This window comes from Ovis canadensis, chromosome 3 (assembly GCF_042477335.2).
Source record: "Ovis canadensis isolate MfBH-ARS-UI-01 breed Bighorn chromosome 3, ARS-UI_OviCan_v2, whole genome shotgun sequence".
NCBI lineage: Eukaryota > Metazoa > Chordata > Mammalia > Artiodactyla > Bovidae > Ovis > Ovis canadensis.
The window spans coordinates 132540759-132555782 of record NC_091247.1 but is presented as its reverse complement, the minus strand read 5'-3'; positions in this window follow the sequence as shown (position 1 = coordinate 132555782).

Genomic DNA, 15024 nt, shown 5'->3' with positions numbered 1-15024 from the left:
GAAGAGCAAAACAGTTGTATTGTTATCTGTTGCTGTTTTGCAAACACTCACATCTTAATGGTTTCCAATAGCATTTATTTAGTTATCTGCATTCACCTGGCAGGCTGCTGTGAGTTAATTTTGCTGATCTTGGATGGATTTTCTACTATCTCCAGGGCTTTAGCATGGATCCCGAAATGCCACCATACTGAAAACTGAGGTTTCCACTTTGAATGGCTAGTGCAATAGTAACTATAAACTAAAATATCAAAAAGAAGAGAAAGGAGCAAATTTAAGAGGTAAAATGAGTGAAAGTACCGGTGCCAAATCAGACTGAAGTAAGAGGTATCTTACAGGTATCTTACATATCTCACAGGTATTTAAATATGGGTCTTGAGGTTGAGAGAGAAAAAAAAAAATCTAGAAATGGGGACACGGAGACTAATTCCAAAAGCCTGGCTTTTTGCAGTATCATTAATGGAGAACATGTAGAGCAGAAGTCAGGACCATGAAACTGGCCAATAATGTGCTTTATTTTGCTTCTAATACATTAGGTAATCTAGTATAGGCTGTGCATGAAAGGGTTATTTAATATTATTGAGACTGAATGCTCACGATTGTTACCATCTAGTCTTTCTGCAAAATTAGATATATTTGACTCTTTCAAGAAAAAAAGAATTTCTTCTACAAAAGAAGAACCTAGAGAAAAGAAACAGATAAAATAATCTTCAATTGTCAACAGCTATAAAATAGGAGAAACACAACTGACAGAGGAGAGCAAGCTTTCATTTGCTTAGAAATATCTTCCTAACATTGAGGGAATGATGCTGATATCTATAGGATTGAAAGCAATATTTTTGAGCATGTTTATAAATGGTACTTCAGGGATTCAAGGGAATATATTAAGTGAGTTCTTATAGTTTTTACTAGTTCCATAACTCCATAAAATCAGTTTAATCAAGAATCTAAAGGAATGTGTTTATCACTGGTTTGATGTAATAAATACCATATTTAGAGCCCAAATTTAATACGCTTTTGTGAATTTCCTAATTTAAAACTGAACTATGTGACTTAATTGAATTAAAATTTAATAACAAGCATAGTATATAATACTTATTTTAGAGTGTATGAAAGCATTTTAGATATTATCCTTCACCACTATTTCTTACATTATAAGACTGTATAATGTAATCTCTTTTCTTTTGCAATAATTAGTACATGCTGCTGTTAAGCTGCTAAGTCACTTCAGTCATTTCCGACTCTGTGTAACCTCAGAGACGGCAGCCCACCAGGCTCCCCTGTCCCTGGGATTCTCCAGGCAAGACCACTGGAGTGGATTGCCATTTCCTTCTCCAATACATGAAAGGGAAAAGTGAAAGGGAAGTCACTCAGTCATGTCCGACTCTTCATGACCCCATGGACTGCAGCCTACCAGGCTCCTCCGTCCATGGGATTTGCCAGGCAAGAGTACTGGAGTGGGGTGCCATTGCCTTCTCCAAATTAGTACATACACATACCAAAAATGCTGACATAGCTTGGTGTAAAGGGAATGATATACAAAGGCTGTTCCCTTTTAATTTTATTTTATTTGGCCATCCTCATCAATAACATTCTAGAGGCATGTATTTGCCTCATGAAGGATTAGAATCGTGCAACGTGTTTGCAGTGGGAAAAAGGAAGTCAGATTCTAGTTTTGGTATCTGGAGTAAAAATTCTTCAGCCCATATCAAAACAACAATTTTGAAAATCTGGCCATATTTTTGGAAAAGGCTGTAAATTGTTTTAACTGCTATAATAACATTTAAGTTTGCCCACTATATCATGGATTTTGTTATCTATAAAACAGAGATGAAGGGAATCCAGATCATGACACAAGGAAAGGTTGGTGAGGGAAGCACATTTCTTGAGGCTTAGAATATTATGAGAATAGGAAAGGAGACAGTGATAGGGGAGGCAGATAGAACTGTGTGCCTGACCTTCCTAATATATCAGATAGGTTAATGGGGAGCCTGGAACCAAAAGATGGTCTGCTGAGCTTTCTACTCAAAACCCTACCAGGTAGGCTTGCACAGGCCAAACCCTTGGGATGATGGTCCAGCACAGCCAAGAGAAGTGTTCAGATAGATGTATTAAGCATCATTTTTGGATCTCCACAGACTGCATGTACCATAGACATGTCCTGCATGACTTAGACGAAGTAGAGGTCTTTAGACGGCCAGTAGGCTGGAACACAGACAAAAATATGGAAACGGTGTCAGAGACAAACAGTGAAGACTACAGACTCCAGTGATAAGAATCAGCATGATGCCTGAAAATAAGATACTTCATTGGGCTTCCCTGGTGGCTCAGATGGTAAAGAATCCACCTGCAATGCAAGAAGCCTGGGTTCAATCCCTGCATTGGGAAGATACCCTGGAGAAGGAATGGCAACCCCCTCCAATATTCTTGCCTGGAGAATTCCATGGACAGAGAAGTCTGGTGGGCTAAAATCCAGTCGCAAAGAGTTGGACACGACTGAACAATTAACACTTTCAGTGGTCATTAGTCAGACTAGAAGATTTACTACATGAAGTAGTAAAGAGGATATGGAAGGGCATAGCATCCCATTACTGCTGTGACAAATGACCACAAACAAAACCTTAAGCAATAGAAATATATTATCTTACAGTTTTGAAAATCAGATATCCAAAGTGGATCTTACTGAGCTAAAATCAAGGTATTGATAAGGCTACATTACCCTGGAGGCTTTAGATGAGGATACATTTCCTTGCCTACCTATTACAGCTTAAAGAGACTGAGCACATTCTTTGATTCATGGTCCCCTGCCATCTTTAGGGATTTTTCACCTTGCATCACTTGGACACTGACTCTCCTGCCTCTCTCACTTATAGGGACCCTTACAATTACAATAAATCCACCTAGATAATTCCTGGATAATCTATTTTAAATCAGCTGATCAGTTCAGTTGAGTTCAGTTGCTCAGTCCTGTCCGACTCTGCGACCCCATGGACTGCAGCATGCCAGGCTTCCCTGTCCATCACCAATTCCCAGAGTTTGCTCGAACTCATGTCCATTGAGTCAGTGATGCCATCCAACCATCTCATCCTCTGTCGTCCCCTTCTCCTCCCACCTTCAGTTTTTCCCAGCATCAGGATATTTTGCAATGAGTCAGTTCTTCCCATTAGGTGGCCAAAGTATTAGAGTTTCAGCTTTAGCATCAAATCAGCTGATAAGCAAGCTTAATTCAATCTGCAATCTTAATTCTTATTCTGTAACTGAGTACATTCATAGGTTCTCTGTATTATGGGTATTTTGGGGGGCAGGAGAATTATCAGAGCTGTGGGTTTGTTTTTTTTTTTTAATCTTTATAAACCAACCTACATACCCAGGCACCATCTTGGAGAGAAACGGGGAAATGTGGAGGCAATGTAAAAGAAAGACTTCCTCAAAAAGAGAATGAGTCATGCCGCCAATGACACTATTTAAAGCTTAAGAGAAATGCCATTGATTGGCTTGTTGAGAATTTCTTTCCCCCTTTGCTCCTCACTGCAGCACTTCCACTTTCCAATCACCTTCCAACAGAATAGAGCCTCTTGAGGAAGCTTAGATCAATTACAAAAACAAAGCAGCTCATCTTCCTTACACATCAGAGGAGTGTGAGTTAACATTTTGAATCTGCAACATTATAACTAATCACAGTAATTCCCCCTAATAATAAGCTTCTAAAATATAACAGGTTTACTTGACACCACACAGACTCTTCAATAAGAAATTCAAGCATTATTACTTGACAGAGGAGGCTCTCATGTGCTAACAGACTTGCCAATAAAACTAAATAACAGAGGAGTTTGAAGAGAGGATAAGAATTCTGAGTCCCTGGTCTCTAAGCTCAGTGTTACTGTCCTGAGCAAAGGATTTAAACTAATTTTCCAAGAACTTATTATATATACTTATAACAGGTGGTCCTCTTCAATTTTTAGGAAACCTGTCACTTTGTTTACCAGACCTAAACAACCAAGATGGAAAATTAAACATTAACCGAATACATAGCACAGTGCCTAGGCCTTCCATAGATACTTGCTTGAACATATATATGAAACTATTAAATAGAGAAAAGCAATTTAAGAGCTAAGCACAACCTAAGATAATGTCAAAAGAGGTTCATTTCAAGAAAAAAAAAATAGAGGTACTGGCAGTTTTCTGAAGTTATTGTGGATAGAAAGTTAAAAAAAGAAAAAGTAGTTCAGAAAAGAAACTAGAGGGAAAATTTCAAAGTACTAAATCCAAAGAGTGGCACTGAACTGTGAAATTAAGAAGAAAAATTTCCAGCAGTACATAAAAGAGTCAAAGTGGTGGTAATGGGGCCTTATTATCACCTGGGTTTGTACTTGAGTACATTAAGGTGATGGAAAGGTAGCTGCAGCATATCTGAGATGCTGGTATAGGGAAAAGATAGAGTGCCTCTTCCTTTAATTGGCAAATTAAAGGCAAAAAGGAAAACAGTGTTAGCCATTTTTAACCACTTTCTTTCACTGCACAAGGACTTTTACTGGAGTGGCAATCCATCAAGAGATAGAAAACAGGACCCAGATTCTTAAAGACTGTCAAGGTAAGTAACAGCCACAGAGAAAGATACTTAAAATCATGTTAGAATTAATGAATCTTAAATTAAAATCATTCTGAACTGTGATGAGAGAAGAAAAGTATATTCTAGTACCTGTGAGATGCATAACAAAAATAACAAGTTTTCCTAAGTCTCACTTGTTAGTAATACTCTGCAATGACTTGAAAGATGTCAGGTGATTTCCAGAAGACCTCATGTGGAACCCATTGCAGAAAGAATTATCCAGTCTTAATTTAATTACTAGTTGAGCAAATACAATTTATGAGTAGTCCAGAACTCTCCAAAGATGGTCCTTACTCAGGACCGCTGTTTACATACAATGTAACCTTAGTGGTTTTATTCAGCTGTCACTATACTCATTTTCTAATTATTGCTTTTTTATATACCAATAATTTAGTTGACAAGACCTCACTGCTACAGTTACCCTATCCTTTTATTAATATAATTTAACCATGTGATGAAGAGATATTCTGGAGGCTTGTACATTATCAAACACACACACACATGTATACACACACACAGATGGAGTGTTGTCAAGGAAGGTTTATGAGAAGAGAATGCTTGAGCAAAAACTTGGAGGAAGTGAGTGACTGAGCACGCTGGATATATAGGGTAAATGCCCTCCATGTGAAAGGAAAGGTATACATAATTCCTGTTCGAAGTTGGTGCTCAAGAAATGAATAACTTCTTAGCTGTTTAGCTAGCTCAATTCAATCAATAGCTAGCTCAATTCAATCTTTTGACAAGTCCCTCAACCTTTAAGTTTGCTTGCTATAAATAATAAGTACTGACTCTTTTCTATTTCTTTTGAATGCTCTGAGAATCAACTCTATGATATGTAAAGCATATGTGGTGGGAGCAGTCATAAAAAATATCACCCACTTCCTACATCCTTTCTATTAGAGTAATTCTTTAATCAAGATGAGTGTCTTTTTCCTCAACCAGAGAATAGCCATTAATATCATCAATACAGACTTTAATTTTTAGGAACAATTACATGCATTACACAACTTGAAATCCTCTGCCTACATTTACCTAAAAAGGTTGAATGGATAAGAAAGCTGTGGTGCATATACACAATGGAATATTACTCAGCCATTAAAAAGAATACATTTGAATCAGATCTAATGAGGTGTATGAAACTGGAGCCTGTTATACAGAGTGAAGTAAGCCAGAAAGAAAAACACCAATACAGTATACTAACACATATATGTGGAATTTAGGAAAAAGGTAACGATAACCCTGTATGAGAGACAGCAAAAGAGACACAGATGTATTGAACAGTCTTTTGGACTCTGTGGGAGAGGGCGAGGGTGGGATGATTTGGGAGAATGGCACTGAATCATGTAGAATATCATATGTGAAAAATTGCCTGTCTAGGTTTGATACATGATACAGGGTACTCAGGGCTGGTGCACTGGGAGGACCCAGAGGGAAGGGATGAGGAGGGAGGTGGGAGAGGGGTTCAGGATGGGGAACACAGGTACACTCTTATGGTGGATTCAAGTCAATGTATGGCAAAAATTCAATACAATATTATAAAGTAAGATAAATTAATTAATTTTAATAAAATTAAATATAACAGTAATTCTAGTAAGACTGTCTTTTACACCCCTTTGATTGATGAAATAATAAAAAAGTAAAATGCAACAACACCAAATGTTAGCAAGGGTGTGAGCAACTGAGACTCTAGCTTACATTTACTCTCTCATTTAATTGTTGCAACAATTCTTTCTGAAAGACTATCATTTCTCCCCTTTTATACGTAGGGAACTGAAGTACAGAAAGGTAGGTAACTCTGACAGTGTCACATAGCTAATAAATTGAGGCACTAGAATTTAAACCAGAGAGTCTGAGCTTTCAAGGAGTTACAAACCACCCTTGGTAAATGCGTTTATATCAAAGCAAAGTTCTCACAGGGTCCAGCAGCACCAGCAGCACCTAGTAATTAGAAATGCAAGTTCTTGAACATGACCCTACATCTACCAAACAGAAACTCTGGGACCGAGTTTAGCAGACGTATTTAAAGCAAGACCTCAATGTGTGAAATAAATCTGCAGTCCTATAGATCCCACTAATGGGAAACTTTAAACAGACAGCAAAAACAAGATCAGGAGCTGATTGTGGCTCAGATTATGAACTCCTTATTGCCAAATTCAGACTTAAATTGAAGAGAGTAGGGAAAACCACTAGACCATTCAGGTATGACCTAAATCAAATCCCTTATGATTATACAGTGGAAGTGAGAAATAGATTTAAGGGCCTAGATCTGATAGAGTGCCTGATGAACTATGGACGGAGGTTAATGTCATTGTACAGGAGACAGGGATCAAGATCATCTCCATGGAAAAGAAAAGCAAAACAGCAAAATGGCTGTCTGAGGAGGCCTTACAAATAGCTGTGAAAAGAAGAGAAGTGAAAAGCAAAGGAGAAAAGGAAAGATATACCCATCTGAATGCAGAGTTCCAAAGAATAGCAAGAAGAGATAAGAAAGCCTTCCTCAGTGATCAATGCAAAGAAACAGAGGCAAACAACAGAATGGGAAAGACTAGAGATTCTTCAAGGACATTAGAGATACCAAGGGAACATTTCATGCAAATATGGGCTCGATAAAGGACAGAAATGTTATGCACCTAACAGAAGCAGAAGATATTAAGAAGAGGTGGCAAGAATACACAGAAGAACTATACAAAAAAGATCTTCATGACACAGATAATCACGATGGTGTGATCACTAACCTAGAGGCAGACATCTTGGAATGTGAAGTCAAGTGGGCCTTAGAAAGCATCACAATGAACAAAGCTAATGGAGGTGACGGAATTCCAGTGGAGCTATTTCAAATCCTGAAAGATGATGCTGTGAGAGTGCTGCACTCAATACGCCAGCAAATTTGGAAAACTCAGCAGTGGCCATAGGACTGAAAAAGGTCCGTTTTCATTTCAATCTAAAAAAAAAGGTAATGCCAAAGAATGTTCAACTGCTGCACAAATGCACTCATCTCACACACTAGTAAAGTATGCTCAAAATTCTCCAAGCCAGGCTTCAGCAATACATGAACTGTGAATTTCCAGATGTTCAAGCTGGTTTTAGAAAAGGCAGAGGAACCAGAGATCAAATTGCCAACATCTGCTGGATCATTGAAAAACCAAGAGAGTTCCAGAAAAACATCTATTTCTGCTTTATTGACTATGCCAAAGCCTTTGACTGTGTGGATCACAATAAACTGTTGAAAATTCTGAGAGATATGGGAATACCAGACCACCTGACCTGCCTCTTGAGAAACCTATGCAGGTCAGGAAGCAACAGTTAGACCTGGACATGGAACAACAGACTGGTTCCAAATAGGAAAAGGAGTACTCTTCTATGCAGAGTTCATCATGAGAAATGCTGGGCTGGAAGAAGCACAAGCTGGAATCAAGATTCCTTGGAGAAATATCAATAACCTCAGATATGCAGATGACACCACCTTTATGGCAAAAAGTAAAGAGGAACCAAACAGCCTCTTGATGAAAGTGAAAGAGGAGAGTGAAAATGTTGGCTTAAAGCTCAACACTCAGAAAATGAAGATCATGGCATCTGGTCCCATCACTTCATGGGAAATAGATGGGAGACAGTGGAAACAGTGTCAGACTTTATTTTGGGGGGCTCCAAAATAACTGCAGATGGTGATTGCAACCATGAAATTAAAAGACGCTTACTCCTTGGAAGGAAAGTTATGACCAACCTAGACAGCATATTAAAAAGCAGAGACATTACTTTGCCAGCAAAGGTCTGTCTAGTCAAGGCTCTGGTTTTTCCAGTAGTCATATATGGATGTGAGAGTTGGACTATAAGAAAGCTGAATGCAGAATAATTGATGCTTTTGAGCTGCGGTGTTGGAGAAGACTCTTGAGAGTCCCTTGGACTGCAAGGAAATCCAGCCAGTCCATTTTAAAGGAGATCAGTCCTGGGTGTTCATTGGAAGGTGTGATGTTGAAGGTAAGACTCCAATATTTTGGCCACCTGATGCGAAAAGCTGACTCATTTGAAAATACCCTGATATTGGGAAAGATTGAAGGCAGGAGGAGAAGGGGATGACAGAGTACAAGATGATTAGATGGCATCACTGACTCAAAGGACATGAGTTTGTGTGAACTCCAGGAGTTGGTGATGCACAGGGAGGCTTGGCATGCTGCGGTTCATGGGGTTGCAAAGAGTCGGACATGACTGAGTGTCCGAACTGGACTGACTGTATTTTTCTCATGAGTTAGAGAATGCTGGGGTAGATATCCCATTTGTGTTTAGTTTTATGTAGCATTACACTAGCTGAGTCAGGTTCAAAGGGTTCACATGAGCATGGACTGTGTAGAAGAAAATAAAAAGAAAAAGGACTTTTGTTCATGAGAGATTTCTGTTATTCAACAATTGTGAAAATTTTCAAAGTGGAGGGCTCATAACTTAATCTCTCTGCTTCCAGCAGCATTACTGTTTTGTGTATTTATTTTTGTTGTTATTTTTAATGGCTAAGAAATGGAAGAGAAGGACAAAGACTTTCTATCACCTTAACCTCACTTAATACCCACTTAGACAAATGCATTTTAAATAGATTTACAGTGAAAATATTCAGCAGATAATTCTCTCCAAGATAAGCATTATTTCTTCTCTCCAACCTTTGCAAACACTTAAGCATATTAACAGGGAGTGGATAAGATTCTGTCCAAAGATATAGTGGTTCAAAAAACAAACCAAAACTGTCTTCAGGAATTATTCCCACTTTGCCTTAGATGCCTGCTAGCTTCAATTTATGCCTACTGCAATCCCTTTCCCAATACAGATTTATATAGTTAATATGATTATTTAAATGTGGGTGAAAGTCCTTGCATCCTTTTGAAAATATGTCATGATTATACATAATTTGTACAAAAACCTTGGATTAGGGTTGATTTGGCAATGCTATCTCAGGCTTTTATTCTCTCCTAACTAATATCGGCAAGAGAAGCATTTTGTGTCTTACTCTTTATTTGTTACTTTAAAATTATTCCCTGTCCCTATAAATTTTATTATTCCTTAAGAGTGTTCCTTTGACTTTTTTCCTGAGTGTTGATTGAGTGTCTATCACATGTCTATCACATTACTAATAGATACTATGATTCAAATGGACGATTTGCTAAAGACCATGCAGCTAGAAAATGCTAAAGCTGGATTCTGGAGCCAAGATCAGGATGGCACATTCTGTAGTCCTCACTATTATACTACAGCACCTCTTGGATGGAAACAAAGGAACAAAAATGAAAAACTAATACTGCTATCAAAACACATTTTAGGATCCGGAAGACCAAAACTAGGGTGTATTAGCCTTTGTGTCATGAAAGTAAGCTATAACACTTTCATTTTGGGCCACTTTTTTGATGACTTAGTTACCAGTTTGTGTCCTAAGCAGGGCTATACAATTTCTCACTCATTATGAATCTTGTGACTCGACCTACCATGTATGAGACTGTAGGACGAGAGAAGTTGGTTTATGAAGTTTCATGTTTCTTTGTTTGAAAACATTTTTATCTAATGGGTATGTTCTGTAATTGATTGATTCTGCAATATTTATTGTTAGTTAGAAGGTAAACATTTATAGGAAAGAACATGTAGAGTAATGTAATCAAACTCTAGATAAGTGGACTTGGATTAAAATCTTGACTCAACTTCTTAGCTCTGTGAACTTGGCAAGACCTTCAGATTCTTCATTTGTAAAGAACTTGAAAAAGATATAATTATCTGCCTATCACATGGTTAAAATGGGGTTATATAAAACAGCTGAAAATGGACTATACATTTATAGAACTAACATTGTTTTAAAAAATACCAGTCTGCCACTGTTTAGGAAGGGTTAGGCTCTTTCTGCTTTTTAAAAGTTAGATATTATCCTGCTGCTAAGTCTCTTCAGTCGTGTCCGACTCTGTACAACCCCATAGACAGCAGACCACTAAGCTCCTCTGTCCCTGGGATTCTCCAGGAAAGAATACTGGAGTGGGTTGTCATTTCCTTCTCCCCAGATATTATCCTAAAGCATGCAAAAATGGTAATAAAAACCCACATGTCAAAAACCCACGTACCTACTAAGCAACTAATAGTTCATACACAAACATAGATAAAACACAGTTTTATCCTCTTGCATATCCTTCCTTATCTAATTATTTTCTCTTATTCTTTGAAGAAAACCATTGTCATGAATCTGGAGGATCTCATCCCAGCACAGGTTCTCAAACTTTTACTAAATATGTATAAGAATAATTTCAGTGTCTTGCTATTAGAATTAATATTATGATAAACCTTGTATAATTCCCACCTTCACACAGCAAGAGTTTCCCTAAATCTTGCTAGTCCATGGGTTAGCAGCATTGGCATCAATGGGACACTTGTTCTTAGGGCACACTCCAAGCCTTATAAACAGAACCTGTATTTCTCCATTGGAAAAACAGCTCCATTGGAAAAATATCCAAACTAACAATAGAGTTTGAGAAGCACTGTTTTGGGGTATATGAAAAGGAGTGTAATTGTTGAGAACATGCACTCCTTCAAAAACTTTATTCAGTTCAGTTTAGTTTCTCAGTCGTGTCCAACTATTTGTGACCCTATGGACTGCAACACGCTAGGCCTCCCTGTCCATCACCAACCCCTGAAGTTTACTCAAACTCATGTCCATTGAGTCAATGATGCCATCCAACCATCTCAACCTCTGTCATCCCCTTCTCCTCCTGCCTTCAATTTTTCACAGCATCAGGGTCTTTTCAAATGAGTCACATCTTCACATCAGGTGACCAAATTATTGAAGTTTCAGATTCAGCATCAGTCCTTCCAATGAATATTCAGGACTGATTTCCTTCAGGATGGACTGATTGGATCTCCTTGTAGCCCAAGGGACTCTCAAGAGTCTTCTCTAACACCAGAGCTCAAAAGCATCAATTATTCTGCATTCAGCTTTCTTTATAGTCCAACTCTCACATCCATATATGACCACTGGAAAAAAATGCATCTTTGACTAGATGGACCTTTGTTTGCAAAGTAATGTCTCTACTTTTTAATAAGCTGTCTAGATTGATCATAATTTTTCTTTCAAGGAGCAAGTGTCTTTTAATTTCATGGCTGCAGTCACCATCTGTCGTGATTTTGGAGCCCCCAAAAACTAAGTCTCTCACTTTTCCATTGTTACCCCATCTATTTGCCATGAAGTGATGGGACCAGGAGCCATGACCTCAGTTTTCTGAATGCTGAGTTTTAAGCCAACTTTTTCATTCTCCTCTTTCACTTTCATCAAAAGGCTGTTTAGTTCTTCTTCTCTTTTTGCCTTAAGGGTGGTGTCATCTGCATATCTAAGGTTATTGATATTTCTCCTGGCAATCTTGATTATACCTTGTGCTTCATCCAATCTGGCATTTCTCATGATGTTCTCTGCATATAATTTAAATAAGCAGGGTGACAATTTACAGCCTTGACGTACTCCTTTCCTGATTTGGAACAAGTCTGTTTTTCCATGTCCAGTTCTAACTATTGCTTCTTGACCTGCATACAGATTTCTCAGGAGGTGGTTCAGGTGGCTTGGTATTCCCATCTCTTGAAGAATTTTCCTCAGTTTGTTGTGATCCACACAGTCAGTCTTTAGCATAATTGATAAAGGAGAAGTAGATATTTTTTTCTGGAACTGTCTTGCTTTTTTGATGATCCAATGAATGTTGGCAATTTGACCTCTGCTTTCTCTGCCTTTTCTAAACCCAGCTGGAACATCTGGAAGTTCATGGTTCATATACTGTTGAGGCCTGGCTTGGAGAATTTTGAGCATTACTTTGCTAGTGTGTGAGATGAGTGCAATTGTGCAGTAGTTTGAGCATTCTTTGGCATTGCCTTTCTTTGGTGCCGGGGTCCAGCCCTGGTGGATCCAGGGTAATTCGAAGCGGGGATGGCATGGTGAGGAAAAACTTATTTATTTAGAAATATAAAAGAGAGATTGGGAAACAATAGTGTAGTAGGAAAATTTAGTGGAGAAAAGAGGCTAAATAACTTGGTTTAAGGGGAAAGCCAATAAAACTTCAGGACAAGAAGTTTACACCATCTACATTAGGCCACCAGCGTCTGTTTAAATAGTGGAGAGTGCCCTGCCTTGGGCTCCCTCTCTCAAGGATCTTAGAAGCTGGGGCAAGTAAGTAGACATGGTGAGCCTCCTCGCTCCAGATGGGAATTTAGCCTGAAAAAGAGAGAAGGAGAATAGACCACACGGGGAAACCAGTCCAGTGACTGGCCCCACCTCTATTGTCCAGAAAGGCCTTTTATACTCTTTTTTGTACATAGAGATCAATGGATAATATAAAATTATGCAGCATCAGCAGCCCTGACTCTTACTGAGACCAGGTTTCTCTGCATACCTAGTTGTATACACAAGTCTTAGGTGATTTACATCATCTTCTGGCCAGAAGGCCAATTAACATTTTATGGCCCTTTTTTGATAAGGGTTTGTCAACCAGAAGACTTATTTGTGTAGTTCTTCCTAAAGTCTGGTGCCACTCTCAGAAAGCACTAAATAAAGTTACATTCTTACATAGCAAGGACACAGCAATTTATAACAAGTAAAAGGAGTACAGTGATTTGTAACAAAGAGAAAAGTAATTAACTCAAAAGTCTAGTGTTGCTAACATCAAAACTACTATATTCCTATTTCTATATCCCAATTACATTGATTAATATTCTTCAGGTGTCTAAAAGATAAAGAATATGGAGGCCTGGCAGCAGTCATTGACTCAACAGTGAAACCCATCACCAGTATAATTTTTAGCTTTTTAGAAAAGGCTCTGTATCTTTAAGATGCTTTAAGCTTTGTGCCTCTCACTGTTGGGAGGCTGTAAACAATTCACAAGTTTGTAAAAGTCCCCAACTGTTAGGCAAGTTAGAGAGTCATCAAAGGGGTTTGAGCTGAAACATTCTTTTTATATGTAGGAGATTGCTAACTGGAGACTGTTAACTGGAGCTCTGAATTAACTCTTTCCAGAGAAAAGGTGGTAATGTCAGAAGAGTATAGTATAGCAGACAGTAAACAGACAGATTTTGGTTTCGGGGTAGATGCTCAGGAAAACCCAGGGGAAACCCCTGAAGCCAGATCACGCCTTTACGTTTTGTCAGGCTTCCTTCCTCATGACCTTTGCAATGGGTGGGATTCCTCATGCTGGCTCCCGGTATTTTGGGATTAGAACTTTATTAGATATTGCAAATTGTTCTCCAAAGTGGTTATATAAAATAAAATCCCACCAGAAGTCAGATTGATAAGTTTTTACCAAACAGCTGGATATGAAATACTATGTCATTATTGTTTGATTTATATTTCCCTTATTTCTCTTGAGTTTGAGCATGTCTTCACAACTCTGTTGCCCATTGGTCCCTTTTGTGAATTTCCTGGTCGGGTCCTTTGCCAAAGATTCTGTTGGTTTTCTGTTTGCATTTTGTTCTTTTATGTCATGTCCAAGCATCCTAACGCAGCCTTTTTATCTTTACTTTCCCTTTCCTTCATCCTTCCTTCTCTCTCTTTGCTAGAAGAGGATTCAGGGTATGGAGGTTACTCAGCTATTCCAGTTGTCATGATATCAGATGTGAACATTTATTATGAAAACACTTCATTATTATCTTCTTGTGCCAAGACAAAATAATACAGGAATAACAGAAACAATTTTAACTTGTCTGTACATGAAAGGAACAGAATTTGAAGATAATCCTGCCTGATCAGATCTGTGCTCAAAGGCTCTTTCAATCTCCAATTATTTCTTGTGATCAAAACATTATGATTATGTTATAGCTTAAATCTACCACTTTTTCCTCTCTCTAACATATAATATGTTAATATCTAATAGTGTATAATTTGTATATTATATACCTGTTTAATAGGCTATATGTAATATATAGCATATATTGCATTTATATATAATGCATGTAACAGTAGAGTCTTTTTATAACATTAATGGATAGCAAGGCTAACCTCTGAGTTAGTCTTCAATAATGAGTAGGTAAGAGTTCTAAAACAATTCAAAATATTTTTATACCATTATCCTTCCACTAATATTTTTAAAAAGTATTATAGGAATCATCAGTGGTATCTGATTAGTAAATAATATTGTTTATTTGCTTGTAATTGTTTTACTAAGCCACTCCCCTGAAAATTGTGATTCTGTAGGTCTGGGCTGGAACCCAGATAACTGTAGATATCTGAAGTTGTACAGACATAGACATAAGTATTTTTTCATAAGCAAGTTTGGGGAGAAAAGTTTCACTTCTTAGGTAATAGATATATCAGCTCCCTTTCACCTGAATAAGCATAATTCAAAACATGTGTAAGATCAGTGCAGTGAGACATATGTTTTGGAAAGAACATTTTGGTCAATCTTGCTAAGGGAGGACATATCCTCCAGGTC